This window comes from Bactrocera dorsalis, chromosome 4 (assembly GCF_023373825.1).
Source record: "Bactrocera dorsalis isolate Fly_Bdor chromosome 4, ASM2337382v1, whole genome shotgun sequence".
NCBI lineage: Eukaryota > Metazoa > Arthropoda > Insecta > Diptera > Tephritidae > Bactrocera > Bactrocera dorsalis.
In genome coordinates this window covers 51,115,310-51,132,799 of record NC_064306.1, presented here as the reverse complement: position 1 = coordinate 51,132,799, position 17,490 = coordinate 51,115,310, and the positions used below count along the sequence as shown (strand labels likewise).

Below are 17,490 nucleotides of genomic sequence, written 5' to 3'. Positions count from 1 at the left end.
TTTTAATTTTATATTATTGTAATTTTTTTTGTTTTTTTTTCTTAATTTTATTTTCTTATTTTTGCTATTTTTTTTATTTTGTTATTTTATTTTTTTTTATGTTGTTTTTTTCTATATTTTATGTTGTCTTAAGCTCAGTCTATAGTTTGTTTTTCTGCCTTAATTTTGTTTAAACGCCAATTAAGCTTTTAATTTATGGTTAATACTAAATGTCGGCATAAAACCCTAAAAACAAATATTATGAAAACCGCGCTAGAGAAACTCAAATTATACAAATTTTCTATGCAAATTCAAATATGTCGAGCACGTGGCTAAAGATTAATCTTAAAACAGCAAGCGTTCTTGTTATTTTTTGTGACTCCGTGTTCAACAAGTGCCTATGAATTATTGTTGTTTTTGTAGCCCCAACAGTTCATTGAAACAACGTTTTGTGGTTGCTTTTGGCGCATTTCCAACACCTTTGCTGTTCGGCTGGCTTAGATTTCGCTTGATAGACTTCAACAAAACCGACATAAACGTGTCTGAGCGCTGTTTTGTTATTTGCATATTTTGCGGTATTGTAAGGCACATATACATACATACATATATATGTTTATATAATTATAAATTTCTTTGTCCATATTTTCGTGCGTTTTGAAAGCTAATTCATATATCTTTTTTATGTATGTATTTCATTGCCTCATTTACATAAGTACGCCTACGCGTCGCTTTTAACACTCCTACGAATTGTTGTGGTTAGTTTTTGTAGTAATCAACGCATAGCTTTGATGCGTGTATACTTTTATTAAAACATTTAGGTAGCTCATAAATTAACGCATTGTGCTTAAGCTGCGATTTTGGTTTGGCTGGCTGTTTTGTTGTTGCTTTTTGACAGACCTAATAAAGCTTAACTCTGAAAACTTTTACGTAAATTTAATATTTTTTTTTATTTTTTGTTTCGATTTGTTTTAATACATTTTATTACTCAATTTTATTTAGGTTTTTGTTTTTATTTTAATTTTACTTTTTTTAATTTTAATTTTGTTTTTAATTTTAACTTCAATTTTAATTTTCAGTTTAATTTAAAATTTTTTTGCATTTAATTTTGCTTGTTTCAACTCCTTTTGTATAAAAATTCGAGCAAGAATCAGCATACCCTTTGTTTACATCTTTGTTAGTATATTATTTGATCTACCATTTCTGTGTGTTGCAATTTTTTTTTACTATACATATGTCAATAGAAGCCCATTAATTATTTATTGTCAAGGTGCTAAAAGCTTTTATAAAGAAAATATTTATTTTGAATTATTTATTTATATCATTTATTTTTCTTTATAGGTGTTGGTGTTGAGATTTCATCGAGTTACTTAGTTGGCGAGTGATCTTAAAAGGTGAGCTTAAGCATCATATAGCATACTTTTATGGAAAACACTTTCACAAGAATCGGTTTAGTAAATCATGTTTAAATATTTTTAAAATGCTATATACTCATATGTTTGAAATCATCTCGAAAATGCCAATAAAATCATATGTACATATATATTGAAATATTTTTTCACATCACGAATTAAATGTATATGTACGGTTAATACCACAGCATCGCAGGGAATCATATTATGTACAGTCCTTTGCGAAGCCAGACGAAAAACTCCTGTAGTTTGAAGGCTGCCATTGGCAATACGCTTTGATTCTGACATAAATATGCTTAGGTCTTGTATTTCTATTTTCGCTATTTTACCTGAACGTCTAAAAATATGGAATCCGAGGAGTTTTTGACTTGATCTTGCAAACGCGGGACTTTCATGAAAGAGGTATTGAGCTGGTTCTATCTCATCTTCATACTGAAAGATAATGCAATACGTAAGATGTTAAATTTTACCGCACGAATCTCGATCGGACAATGTTCAGTTAAAACCTTCTACAACCATTGATTCCGATTTACTCTAGGCCGTAAAGACCTTGAACGGCTCCTGGTAGTTGTCCAAAGCTTGCTGTGCTGGTCAGAGGCCCAATAGCCCGGCATCTAAAGAAGCCAACGGAGTTCCTACCCCTTTCCATTCCGCAATTAATGAGACTGAGCCTTAAACTTTCCTGCATTATCGCTGTGGCCGAGCACCCAAACTGAAAATAACTTTATGCCAGAGATAAGGTATCTAGATACTAGTGTTGAGCGCACAGTCAGTTAACTTAAGCCTAAAAGCGCTGTCCTACTATCCAAGGAAATTGCACTCCGGAGCAGTAAATCTATTGCTAACTTTATAGCAGCCACATCTGCTTAGAATAGCTGCAGTGATCTGGAAGCCTAAAGCTTATTGAGTTGATGGCAAGTTCCCGACAGTGTACTCCTCCACCAAACTTTCCCGCACGCTCTGATCCATCCTTAAAAAAGTTCACCACCTCTCACCTCCAGGTTGTACTTCCCTCCTATGCCTCCCCCGAAGGTATGTAAGCAGAGAAACGACAGTCAGGGTGAGATTCAGCGACCTAGTAATCCAAGTATTTGGGAATTAAATCAAAGTGTGTAAAGATTTCAGAGTGCCCAGGCTTCCTCCAGTGAAGTCCAGTCTTGCTAAGATTTATGAATAGGCCATTTTCAGTAGCCCAGTTTCTTACGATGCTAATCCACACTGATTTAATTCATACACGGCATTCCAAAATTTTCCTCAACCGCGAGAGATACGTTGTCCGGCAGCTGACTTTCTCAGCTGACTTTCTCAAGGTGTCTGGCCTTTGGACTTATTTGAAGAATATTTAAAAAATTCTTTACCTCAACCTCCAAAGCAAATTTTTGTTTGATATCGATTCAGAAGCTAAATACCCAATGACCGGCAACAATAAAAATTGTTTTAAAGGTTATCTGCTACCAGACAGCCACCACTTTTGTCAACAATACGGTCACTTTTGAGGTCAAAACAGTGGGATCGTTGTCGATTTTATTCCGGTTGATCGAAAAGTATTTGCCTTTCTATTACCGAAGCATATTTCAAATATGAGTTAAATTAGGGCGTAAATAATTTGTTCGAAACATTCGACTTCAACGTCACTCCGGATATTTTTCATCAATACATATTTCAAGATTGAGTGAAATCGGTTCATAAATGGGAGAATTCGTGCTCTGATTCATTTTTATAGCTACTTCCCAAAATTTGTTCGAATACTTCTTTCATATAAATGCAGCTTAACTTTAAAACTGATTTTTCTTTGTGGATATAATAACATCAAGTAAGATAAATAGTTCTTTAGACTTTTCTTAAACAGCTTTTCTGCTTTCGAAAGATGCTTGAGGTGCATATATTCTTATTTAGATATTAATTATTCTTAATTCGTAATAAGATCGTTATCCATGATATTGTCAATCGATAATTTTTAATAAATCATTCATTTATAATTTTCAAAATATTTTGACCGTTACTTAAAATCTTGAGCCCAAAACCCTCTAAGCAATTTGTTTCTTTATTTTCTTGCACATTGTCAGACTGCTTCTCAGGCTTCAGACTCTTAAATCAATATTAGTTCAAGCAGCTGTGCATCGCTCCTCAGTTGACTGCATAGCTTTGTTGTTGTGTTTACTACCTGTTAATGGAATGTTTCACTTTTTCTTGCATTTTTTAGAGATTTCTTTTTCGTTATGTTTACGGTATGCGCCCGCCATTGTCTGCTTGACGCCACTGTCAATGATGCTTCTGTGTGTCAATGATGTCCCGTTGCCAAACAATGACGATTGATTGTTTATGGTCACAATGAAATTGAAAAATTGTCTGCGTCTGAGCAGCGGAAATTATTTCTAGGTAGCTGGGTTATTGTTTTGTGAGTTTTGTTGTTGCAACGGCACTGGGCAAGTGCAACAATTCAACAGTTTCACTTTCAACGAATGCATAAATATTTACGTAGTTGACAGTACACGATTGTTTGGATTGTTTGAGTGAGATTTCTTGTTGATAGAAAAGTTTAGCGGCAGCGACAAAAGCATTTTTTGCTGCATACTTGTATATGAAAAAAATTGTATTATTTTGACTTTAGTCATATTTATTTCATATTATTTTAGCTTGTTGCTGCAATTTTGTATTAACTTTGTGGACTATATATTTTTGAATTTGTTGTCATGGGTAATTTGTTTTGATGGAGCTCCATTATAAGTTCAACAATTTAATTTTTACGCTCTGAGCGGAAAATACTTCATAAACTCTTGGTAAACTCATATAATTTTTGTTTATATTTTTCACATAATTTACAATTTTATTATGTACACTAAATATATGCGGTGGACACCTTCCCACACTCTGTTGTTGATACTTCCTACACTTCAACACATCTAGTCTAGATTGAAATTAATTTTACGCTGATTTTTCCATCGTTAAACTATGCACTTGGGTTGAAAAATATATGTTTACCATCGAAGCCTACTCATTTTGCTGACAGAATAATTGTAAAAGCTGCATTTACGTCAAATTTATGTGCACCGGTGGGCTCATATTATTATGTGTGGGCTAAAGTGTTGCATACGAGTTAAATATTCAGTAATTTTAGTTCGAGAATTTAACATCTTGTTTACACAATCTAAGTCCAAACACAATAAGACATCTTGTAGACATGATCAGATCAGTACTGGATGCTGGTTTGATCTTCTATTTTTTAAAGCTTGGCTAGGTGGTTTCACCATACACATAAAAATAAAAAATGGTTCAACTTTCTTTTGTTGATATGGTACGTTGTAGGATTTTTAGCCTTAAAATTCGTTATAGATATATACTTTTTTGATAGTTCCTCGAATGCTCTTCAAAATTTATGATTCATTTATTGATTCAGTATATCTCCAACTACTTGTACTCTTAGCTGATAGGTCAATGATTCGACTTCTTTTTTAAATTAATTGCTAAAATTGTTCAAAATTCGTTTTGACTTTATTATAACCTTTGAATGCATTAATTGTTAAGTCAGAGCTGGGTGCTTTAGGTTAAGGTCAAGTTATGAAGTCAGGTTGGTCTCGTTGCGTCTAAGATACGATTTTTTCATTCATCGTGTCACTGAAATTATTGAAAGTAAATATTATTCATTTAAAAGGAAGTTAGAGAAAGGTTTTGGCGTTGAACTAGCATCATCAGTTTAGCTTATTGCGATATCAAAATCAAATGGTTGTAAGAGGATAATGCTAAAAAGCCATAGAATTTGCAACTAGACGTTCGCATCATCGTTGTTGACAGTACTAACTTGAAAAACAACATACCAGCGTTTTTGGCTGTGTGAGAAAAATAGTACATTTATGTACTCTATGACCTGCCTCGAATTTTTTCTTTAACTATAGACCAGAAATATCGACGGATTTTATTAAAATCTGCTTCGAAGAAAAATGTTTAGTTTCATTTCGTTATTCCCAGAAACTTAACGATTTCTTGCTTTATTTGAGGATTTTCTAAAGCACACACATACGGTGATTCAACAACACAAGTCTACGAGTGTTACGAAGCCTTTAAAGACAGTCGAGAGATCGTTAAAGACATATGTATCTCGTTCTGGACGATCTTCGACCTCTTCAACCGAAGAAAACATTAAAAAAGTTAAGGATATGATACTTGAAAATCATCAGGGCAAGTCTAGAGAGATGGCAAGAGATGGCTCGACAGCTCTCGCTAGTCCGTTCGAATGATTTTGCTGGATTTTTTGGAACATTTCTATAGGTAACCATAGCTCGCTAAGGAAATACACTTGTTTTAGAGCAGCTGCATGTGGCGCTCAGTTTGCATTTTAGTTTTTTTCATGATGCTAAGTATTTTCAGTATGTGTACATACATGTAAACATCTATACGTATGCACATTTTATTATTATTTTTAGACCAAATGCACTTCCATATTGAAACTGCGCACCTATTTGTAGACGAGTTTGTTTTCAGTTGGTGTTTTAGGTAGTAAAAAATTTGCATACACAATGTATATTAGCTGTGTTACACACATTTGTACTTAGCAATAGCAGGAATTTATTGCTGTTTCATTTTTCAAGGTGTTGAAATTGTTATTGGAGCATGCAGAGACGGCATATCATTAACACTTCGTTAATTGTTTCGACTTATGTATGCATGTACTCACATAATGAGAAATTGAAAGCTTAATTCATAAAAATAATGGTTTTCAGTCAGATTTATTTAACGCTTTTCAATAGTTTTTATTAAAATATTTCAATTTAGTACTTCTATGTTCGGGATACTATATACAGAACATGTAGAAAAAAATCTATGCGTATTTAATATGGGAAGAATAAGATTTCTACCTAACTAAAAAGTATTGTTGATTTGCTTTCTTATATATTGATTGTAGACGAAAGCTATGTCAAAAAGATAGAAGTCATACTGCTTAAACTATTGTAAGTATATTTTTAAAAAGCTTGAAAAATAGATTTCATAACATTTTTCCATTTCACTAACTTCAATTACCTTGGATTGGGTGTTAGAGTTTAGAGAAGAGGTAAGATTGAAAGGGCACAAAAACTATTTAATGAATGTTTGTATTAGTCTCTTGACTTAAGTTTGAGGAACATAAGTTTTGGCAATTTTTTTAATTAAAAACACTACTCTATTCATTGCTTTAAAATTTTTATGGTATATTTTTATATATTTTATGAAAACACTAAAATTTTTGAGCGAAAAAATGGGAAGTTTATAGTAAAGTTACCAAAGTTTCCTTAGCTGAAACTTCTTCATGAAATCTTCCCTAATTTCCTTTGAATTTAACCAAATCAGATTTAAAAAAAAAGTGGTACAAAATTATTGCAAGTAGAAGGATTTGGGATTGATAGAGTTACGTTGTCACTGGCATCATTTTGGAAAAATTATGGACCGATGAATTCATCAAACCAAACCGTTATTTTTTTTTATGAAATGGCAGCTCTTGAATATCTTCAGGTTGCTTTTCGTCCCAAATGCGACAACTTTGCTTGTTTACATACCCATTGAGCCAGAAATAGGCCTCATCGCTGAACAAAATTTGGGTCGAAAACGTCGGATCTTCTTGGAACTTTTGGAAAGAACATAGAGCGAAGCGATGTTGCTTGAAAAGGTTGAGCGGCTTCAGTTCTGTCACAAGCCGTCTCGATCTCGAGGTAAAATGCGCCAAGTCCAAGTTCCATATGTCAGTCCGAGGTGCTGTGAATGGCGCCGAATGAAATAATATCTCTATCACCCAGCGAATTCGAAAACTGCTGTTCCGAGAAAAAAGGATTTAAAGATAAAATGATGGAGGATGATGATTGGACCGCTTAATTAATAGTGACTGCGCTAGGAAACTATGTATATCTTCTTTACACCATAAAATATATGTACTTGTTGGTTATATCCTATTTTTTACAGAAAATTATTCTCAAGGTATTTATTCTCGTTAAAGTTTTTTCCAGTGTACTAAACTAAGCGAAATCAAGTGTTGAAATGTAGTTCAAACATTACTAAACGCTAATAGTGACTAAGTGCTTAGCTGGCTTTTTATTAATTATATACATAAGTGAGTATGTGCTTACATACAAGTATACATGTACACATACCCATACAATTTATGTGCATGCACCGTTAAAACGTTTCATTGTATGGCTGTGGAGGTGGAGTCCACAAGTTGGCGCTAGTGATCGAGAATAAAAAAAAAATAATTCGTTATGTTAATAGCCGCGCTCGAAGAACACAACAAAAAAGAAAACTCAAAAATAATACACAAAGAAATAATATAAGCTACATTGTATGCGTTGTAAGCCACTGGACACGCTTGATTTAGTCTTTGTTATTTTTGTAAGCGATCGAACTGTGCGCCGCTGACTTTGGTATTGGCTTTGGCTGCACCGCAAACACCGGCAGGAAACACCAAATACGAGAACACATAACTGTGCTGTTGCTTTTTAAATTTTTGTTGTTGTTGCTATAATTATTTGTGTGTGTTGTTGTAATTCTAGTGGTCACAGTTTGTAGTATAGCTGCATTGTTGCTTTGTTAGTCACTTAATACTAGCGGAGACCTGCATGTGTGTGCAATTAATTACTCAGAGTATACTCGTATAGTATATAATAGTACACATATGTATGTATGTATTCAATCACCGCTTATGAGAATACGCGGTTACTCTGCTTTGATTAAATGCTTCATCAGCATTCCAAGGTAATTGCGCGCCGCTCCAATAGAAGTGCAACATTGTTTGTTGCATTGACGCTAACGGCGTCCACGCTAATCACAGCAATGTTGTGTATACATATATATATATACAAATACAAACAGCAACAGCACAGTCGGTATTAAGTAAGAGCATGAGTTTGCAGTAAATATACACACACATCCATTGTGGTATTTATCACTAAACATGCTGGGTCACTGTGGCAACATGTTGCGCGCAATAATTTGTTGCGACGGCATTGATTTGACTATCGTCGTCAATGGAAATGCACGAACGCATGCGTGTGTGGTTGAAAAGCGTGCTGTAATGCATAAGATACTAGATCTGCTTGTTGTTGTTTCTGAGTTTTGTTGTTTTTTGTTTGCGGCAACATGTTGCCTGGCCAGTGGCCGCGTGCAGGTGCTCAAAATTTCGATTAAATGTCATGATACAGCTAATGTATTTGATTAATTTTTATTTTCTGTTGCAAGTAATGCAATTCTGCGAAAACAAAGCGCTTGTTGACGTTCATTAGATAATCTTATTAGTTCACAGCAGTGGCACACGTGTGTTACTGACGTAGTTTTGTTTCTAACATACAACATGCGGTGCTAATGCAGGTGTAAAACATTACTCACAACTACATACATACATATGTACATATGTATGCACATATGTCCATTGTAAATTTATGCAAAAAGTTAAAAAATTCAAATAGCTTTGATTTGCGCTGTTCTTGGCCTTTGAAAAATGAATGCTGTGTAAATTATGCGACTTTTATTGTTCATTGCAAATATTTATTTCGTAATTGCTACATGATTACTTGGAATTTTTAGGTAATTTATTTAATTTATTCAAACATATAAATTTTGACCTTGCTTACTCGGCATTTGCTAAGTGATTTTTATGATTGAAGTTGGGTGCTTGGTTGGTTGGTTGAAAAGGGAGGCGCGTAAGCGTTGGACCTCGGCTTGGGCCCATTGTGCTATGATTACAGTTAGTAAAATATTATAATTAATTGAATTACCATGTTTTTCAAAGTTTATAATTTTTTAAAATTTATAGAATAATGTTGAAAAGAGATATTTTTCTTTTATTTTTGAAAACCTTATAGAAAGTATGAAAAATACATATGGAACGCATTCAAATAAATAAATCTTTTTAATTGAATCGAAATTTATTGAATATGCAAATACTTGAGATCTTCAATGACTTATAAAATAAAATTATACAAAGTTAACCACAATTCCTTAGTACAACATCCGGTGTATATTACTTATGTATCTGCTGACGGCAGCCCAGGGTGCTCAAAAGCACATCGGAACAAATCAATGCGTTGATCAGGGCCCTGAAACTGCTAAGCAACTTTCAGTACCAAATGGCCGTGTAGAATGGACATACTAACTACCTTGGTAGATTGCAAGGCAACTCCACATTCAACTGAGAAAATGTCAGTTATTCCCGTATTCGGGTTTTAATCACAACTAGCATGATACTTCCCAAGGGACCAGTCCGCATGAGCAGGTTGGAGCGAACTCCAAGGTTTGCTGCTATCCGTGGTACTATAATTAAATCTCCGGTCAAACTTTGAAGCCGAAACTACTACCAGTTGAGCCTCCATACTGCTCTGGAGTCGTGGCCAGGGGTTGGACACCTTAAACACATCAATTTTACACACCTCTTAGACAAAAACTAAACAATTCACGAGGATACAATTCTAATAAATCGGCATTCCACATCGGTGGATATCACACCGCTGACATCGAAGTGTTCATCATCCAGCAAATCCCCATACCCCTAAGATCTCTAATGTCCGAGAACATCGGACATTCTGCAACATGAACCAAACCCACACAAGAATCTCCACTTCTTAATACAGTCCGTAAACCCTAAATTCCATCTGATCGATCCTGATCCAAACAAGCAAAAAAATAAATAAACGTATTTACAAATCTCTATTTTCGTTATCGAAATAGGTACTTTTCGAGCAAATACAAGCATGCCAAAGCTTAATCCAATTTTTTGTACGGCTTAAGCTCGTTTTTAGAGCGAGATTGTTGGACTGTTTTGACGACATATTCATAAACCCACGTCTAACCACCAATAATGATATTTTTGACGAAGAGTCCTCAGCTAAGTTGTCAAGCATCATTTTGGTGTCCTCTACATGACGGTTTTTTGCAAAAGATTCAAGTCTTTTGGAACGAGTCTAACATTGGCACCTTTCCTACCCAAAACATTAACCGAAATGTGTTAAGTCGATCCATAACAGATTTTGAGATCCTTTGAAATCTCTCTCTTGTGCCAAAATGACGATTTTCAAGCACTGTTTCTTTAAATTTTTCGATGATATCGTCATTAATAGAGTTGGGTGAACGATTCGCATGAAGGCAGTTTTCAATAACTTCACGACCTTCTCTAAATGTCTTGGGCTCTCAAGTATTTGTGTGCGTGATAGAATAGATTCCCAAAAACTTCCTCAATTTCAACGATTATTTAGCCGTGAAGCGAAGTATAGAAAGCTTAACTTTACATAGTTGGCATGAAGTATGGAACCATCTAAGTTTTGTATTAGTCAGTTTAGAGGATATCAGTCTAATACAATATTTTCTACGTGCCTATTGCATTCTCGTCATTAATCAAAGCGCTAATGAATTCAAACGAAAATCATTCCATAAAAAGTACACTATAATTGAAACACTTAAAATTTCAGAAGCATTTAAGTATTTCACTGGAAGCTCTTGGGTACGCTGTCAATTATTTGAGAAGCCTGCGCGTGTCTTGGACTCTTCAGTATGTCATTTTTATAAATATTGGCTGAGCCACCCACAAGTTGGCCGACACGTGCAGGCTGCTAAATTTATATAAAAGCAGAACAATACGCCCGATGGATTTATAATATATATATTTACACTTGCATATAACTACATACATATAATACATGTATGATAAGCCGTAATTGTGCGGCTCAAATTTTATTTACTTGCCAACAATAAAATTTACATATGTATAAACAAAGCACTATTTTCAGTTGTGTGTATGTGTGTTTGTATACAATTGAGTATGTGGAGCACGCAGTCATTATGTGCGCCTGCATATCAATATGTTAATTTCGTAATAAAAGAATTAAAAATAAGCTAAGCCTCTAGAACACTTGTGCCTACAAAAGCTGCTTGGCAATAAACGAAGATATTGTGGCATTGTTTGTGATGCCGCCGAACAGAAACTGAAGAAAAACAGTTGCTGGCAAGCACTTTTCGGGCACTGCTTGGCCGTCTGTGTCACGTTCTTGGCGTCAAGTGTTCGGCGGCTTCTATACGCACCTTACGTTCTGTGCGTTTTATGCGTCTGATGTTGAATATTGATTAAAATAATTTAATTCTAAAAGCTTTTGTTCGGCCACAAAGGTGCAAAATTATTTTCAGTTATCAAAATGGGTTGAGCATTATGGACTAAGCATAATTTATGGCTTAAGTTGTTAAAGTGGAGCTTAAGATTTTCTTTTTTAGTGAGCATTTATTTTTCTTTATTGCTCCCTTTCGAAAGATCTATTAATGTTTCTTTACGACTCTCGGCTCTTCGAAAGACCGAAAGCTTAATATTTTTGTCAGGTGTTTTTTGGACAGTGGTAAATATATTGACGAAGTACAAATAGTTCAAATTTGACTAGTTCTTAAATAAAATATTCAAATTTTCGACTATCACAAATAAAATTAGGCTCCAGATGACGCTCTGGGTAAACACGTCAAACCACAGTATTTGAGTATGCTGAGTTTGCGTAGGGAATAGAGATAGGAGGATGGAGTCATGTGTAGAAGTTCACGCAAGTGAGGAAAGTTCTCTGATTGCCATTCACTTGGGAGTGGCCAGAAACGATTCTTTTACATGTGACTCAAGCAGCTCACGACTTCCGGTCTTTGACCAAGTATCCTCTGGGTAGCCTAAGAACATCCGTTTGAAGGCGAGCTAACGTGAGAAGGCGAAACATCCCCTGCATAGGGTTGTGCGCTGGGTTTGGGACCCGCCACGTAAAAAAAAACACTCCAGTGAATAGTCATAACCAGCCTCGGATGAGAGACCCCCCTTTTGATGACGACCATGGCAAACGAAATAAGGACTACGAATTGAGGGCATGCACCTGGAATGTCCGGTCCCTTAACTGGGAAGGTGCCACTGCCCAGCTGGTTGATGTCCTCGTGAAAACAAAGGCTGACATCACCGCCGTCCAAGAAATGCGATGGACGGGACAAGGACAGAGACGTGTAGGTCCTTGTGACATTTACTACAGTGGCCATATAAAGGAGCGCAAGATTTGTGTGGGATTCGTGGTGGGAGAGAGACTCCGTCGCCGAGTACTATCATTCACTGCGGTGAATGAACGTCTAGCCACAATCCGCATCAAAGCGAGGTTCTTCAACATATCGCTGATTTGCGCCCACGCCCCGACGGAAGAGAAGGACGATGTGACCAAAGATGCTTTTTATGAGTGCTTGGAGCGCACTTATGTGAGATGCCCCCGTCACGATGTAAAAATCGTGCTTGGCGACTTCAACGCCAGGGTGGGCAAAGAAGCTATCTTTGGTACTACGGTCGGTAAATTCAGCCTCCACGAGGAAACTTCCCCAAATGGGTTGAGGCTGATCGACTTCGCCGGGGCCCGAAATATGGTTATCTGTAGTACTAGATTCCAGCATAAGAAGATCCATCAAGCTACCTGGCTGTCTCCGGATCGAAAAACCATCAACCAGATCGATCATGTTGTGATAGACGGAAGACACGTCTCCAGTGTTTTAGATGTGCGTGCGCTCCGAGGTCCTAACATCGACTCGGACCACTATCTTGTTGCAGCTAAGATTCGCACCCGCCTCTGTGCAGCAAAAAACGCACGCCAACAAACACAAGGAAGGTTCGACGTCGAGAAGCTGCAATCACAACAGACAGCCGAACGATTCTCTACTCGGCTTGCACTCCTGCTCTCTGAGAGCACTCGTCAACAACTCGGTATAAGGGAACTGTGGGACGGCATTTCAAACTCCTTACGTACAGCTGCAACCGAAACCATTGGTTTTCGGAAAGTGCAAAAGAACAGCTGGTACGACGAAGAGTGCCGTGTCGCAGCGGAGAGAAAACAGGCTGCCTACCTCGCAACGTTACGATCGACCACAACACGTGCGGGATGGGATAGATACCGAGAGTTGAAGAGGGAAGCGAGACGCATTTTCAGACAGAAGAAGAAAGAGGCCGAAATGCGTGAGTACGAGCAGCTTGACAAGCTGGCCGACAGGGGTAATGCTCGAAAATTCTACGAAAAAATGCGGCGGCTTACAGAAGGTTTCAAGACCGGAGCATACTCCTGTAGAACCCCCCAAGGTGATCTAGCCACCGATGCCCAGAGCATACTTAAATTATGGAGGGAACACTTCTCCAGCCTGCTGAATGGCAGTGAACGCACAACACCAGGAGAAGGCGAACCCGATACCCCAATCGATGACGATGGAGCAGACGTTCCATTGCCCGATCATGAAGAAGTTCGAATAGCAATTGCCCGTCTGAAAAACAACAAAGCGGCAGGGGCCGATGGATTGCCGGCCGAGCTATTCAAACACGGCGGCGAAGAACTGATAAGGAGCATGCATCAACTTCTTTGTAAAATATGGTCGGACGAAAGCATGCCCAACGATTGGAATCTAAGTGTGCTCTGCCCAATCCATAAAAAAGGAGACCCCACAATCTGCGCCAACTACCGTGGGATAAGCCTCCTCAACATCGCATATAAGGTTCTGTCGAGCGTACTGTGTGAGAGATTAAAGCCCACCGTCAACAAACTGATTGGACCTTATCAGTGTGGCTTCAGACCTGGTAAATCAACAACCGACCAGATATTCACCATGCGCCAAATCTTGGAAAAGACCCGTGAAAAGAGAATCGACACTCACCACCTATTCGTCGATTTCAAAGCTGCTTTCGACAGCACGAAAAGGAGCTGCCTTTATGCCGCGATGTCTGAATTTGGTATCCCCGCAAAACTAATACGGCTGTGTAAACTGACGTTGAGCAACACGAAAAGCTCCGTCAGGATCGGGAAGGACCTCTCCGAGCCGTTCGATACCAAACGAGGTTTCAGACAAGGCGATTCCCTATCGTGCGACTTTTTCAACCTGCTTCTGGAGAAAATAGTTCGAGCTGCAGAACTCAACAGAGAAGGTACCATCTTCTATAAGAGTGTACAACTGCTGGCGTATGCGGATGATATTGATATCATCGGCCTTAACACCCGCGCCGTTAGTTCTGCTTTCTCCAGACTGGACAAGGAAGCAAAAGAAATGGGTCTGGCAGTGAACGAGGACAAGACGAAATATCTCCTGTCATCAAACAAACAGTCGTCGCACTCGCGACTTGGCACTCACGTCACTGTTGACAGTCATAACTTTGAAGTTGTAGATAATTTCGTCTATCTTGGAACCAGCGTAAACACCACCAACAATGTCAGCCTAGAAATCCAACGCAGGATAACTCTTGCCAACAGGTGCTACTTCGGACTAAGTAGGCAATTGAGAAGCAAAGTCCTCTCCCGACAAACAAAAACCAAACTCTATAAGTCACTCATAATTCCCGTCCTGCTTTATGGTGCAGAGGCCTGGACGATGTCAACAACGGATGAGTCGACGTTGCGAGTTTTTCGAGAGAAAAGTTCTGCGAAAGATTTATGGTCCTTTGCGCGTTGGCCACGGCGAATATCGCATACGATGGAACGATGAGCTGTACGAGATATACGACGACATTGACATAGTTCAGCGAATTAAAAGACAGCGGCTACGCTGGCTAGGTCATGTTGTCCGGATGGACGAAAACACTCCAGCTCTGAAAGTATTCGACGCAGTACCCGCCGCGGGAAGCAGAGGAAGAGGAAGACCTCCACTCCGTTGGAAGGACCAAGTGGAGAAGGACCTGGCCTCGCTTGGAATATCCAATTGGCGCCACGTTGCGAAAAGAAGAAACGACTGGCGCGCGGTTATTAACTCGGCTATAATCGCATAAGCGGTGTCTACGCCAATTAAGAAGAAGAAGAAGAATAGAGCTTGATCATCACGAATAGGCTTTGATCAATCTCCATCCCTCAGTTGGCAGATTTGGGTTGTCCTAAGTCGGTATGGGATAGCCTTCCAGCAAACCGCTGTAAGCCTTGCTACGAGGTATACCTCCCCAACCTTGGTTATAGCGGCCTTATATGTATAGCTGGACCGATCTCAACTCGCCACCACAAGCTATCATTTCGATCTCGCACTGGTACCATTCAGCATCTGTGCATGACGGTAGCGGACTTGGATTGCTTAGATGCATTTCCAGTGCCAAATTTGTCAGAATTCTTGCCCCCATTGGGTTTTAGGGATTTTTCCTGTGTTATCTTCCTAAGCCTGCATCCAATGATAATGCTGCTACGGTCGTTCACATGACATATATGGTACGTAACTGAACAAATCGGGATTTTTATCCGCCTAAGGACTGTCAATTCGACAGAATTCTGCCTCTATCACAGCAACAACAATGCTCTTCCTCACAACTTCAGTAAACGATTTTGGGGCAATGCGCTCTTTGTTTCCACAGTTTTGGCTGAAGGCTTGGACTCTTCAGCTGACGTTTGACACTGCCTCCACTGGCGTTTCAAGCCGAAAATGAAGTAAATCTGCTCTCATGCTTCTTTGTAAGCTCCTCATTGGTTTTCGGATGCTGCTGCACTCTTCTATGTAGGTAGGCGTCGATTCTCCGCATAACTTACCTTCGCTGGGGCATTCCCTGGCAGTCGCACTACTATGTATTAGCTATATGTTTTTCACATCTCACATCCCTCCTTATTTAGCACCCACGCTTTGGATATAGGATTCCGTTCCGGCCTCCGCTGGTGTCGCTGTCTTCTTGGAGCTAACCTTAGCTTCAACTCCCTTATTAGTGCTAGCTCTTACACCTAGATCAAGCTTCACTATAGTCTTTTGGTTGTCTGTTTTCGAGCTTGGCTGTTTTTGATATATTTTGTAATGTTTTTATATTCCGAATCATATTTTGAACCCAAAATAGAAGGTGGTAGAATATCCGCTTGCGTATAGCCTTCGCTACGAGGTAAGGCAATCTTACTACGAAGGACGTTAGGTATCCGTAAGCACTTTAAGGAGCCCCAGGGCCGTAGTTATGGTTACTAAAAGTATACTCGTAAAGAGGACAGAAAAAAAATAAGCTTCGACACACTTCAGATGATCATAAAAGTTGTGGGGTATGTACAGATATTGCCTGTAATTATATTCATTGAAACTCATTTAGATGTACACTAAATCCAGTCGCCATGTGAAATAATATGAGTATGAAGATTTTTCTTCTGAGAAAAAATGGAGAAATTCTGATATAATTGCCTTTAAAGGCTTGTCAATAATAATTTGTTGTGATTCACCAGCTAGCTCTTCACTAATAATTAGTTCTGGAATTGCTTAGTTAACTATTCGAACATTATTCATACGCTTTCCTTCGCATATACGCATGCGCACATATTATCTTCATTGAAACTAATAAACATTCGAGGCCATAATCATATTCAATCAAATTTTCAATCAAAATTTTCCCGGAATATGCAGCGACTTAGCTGCTGCCACTGACAAATAAACGCAATATTTTTCAATTACGCACACACACACGCACCTGCCATCTGCGCAGCCAGTTGCAGCACCTGCTTTGCTGCAGACACTTTACGAGATGGTCACTTCGTTTTTGTGTGGCTTCGTGTGTGCGTGTTTAATTAAAATTCTTCATAAATTGTCAGAAATGGTAACAATTTCGATATTTACACGCACAACGCGTCGGCGCAGCTGTTAACATGGCGAGCCATCAACCGGATCGAACGACGGCTCTACGCACTCGTAAATAGCCAACGAAGACCAGTCGCGGCAACACGCTGCTTTCTAAGCCAAGCAGTGCCACATGGAACATTTAGGCCTGCCTGCTGCAACTGCAACTTTGGCAACTAGTTGCGGCTTTTCGCTAGCCAAATGCAAAACGAATGCAAATTTCGTGCCAAAAAGCGCTATTCACACTGCGAGACCATAAAAATTATACGCGACTCTTTTAAGAAGGTTAACTAGCGCATTTTGTTGCAAATATCGCCGGTTTGCTCGAGACAGGTGCGTGTGCGCCAGCTTTGTTGCGTTGACAGAGCAACAGGTTCTCAGCTTGTTCATGTCATAAAATAGCCGTAAAGTCGCTCGCCAAAGAACCGTTTCGTTTTGGGTAAGGCTAGCCAAATGTTAGCGGCATTAAAGTTGGAGGCAATGAAGGAGCAGCTTGATTTTTCATTAATGTAACTAGAGCAGCGAGTAGACAGCGCAACTTGTTTATGGTGATACCTCCTAG

At 38.4% G+C, this 17,490-nt stretch overlaps 1 protein-coding gene across 1 annotated transcript in view; it reads left to right on the top strand.

Annotated features, from left to right (window-relative positions):
- Positions 1-1,315: 1,315 nt before the first annotated feature.
- The window catches only part of LOC105227501 (uncharacterized), a 157,179-nt gene continuing 141,004 nt past the window's right edge, over positions 1,316-17,490 (top strand). Inside the window, exon 1 of the mRNA XM_049455335.1 lies at positions 1,316-1,370. The gene's annotated coding sequence lies outside the window, so the exon portion shown is untranslated. The remainder of the gene's footprint in view (positions 1,371-17,490) is intronic.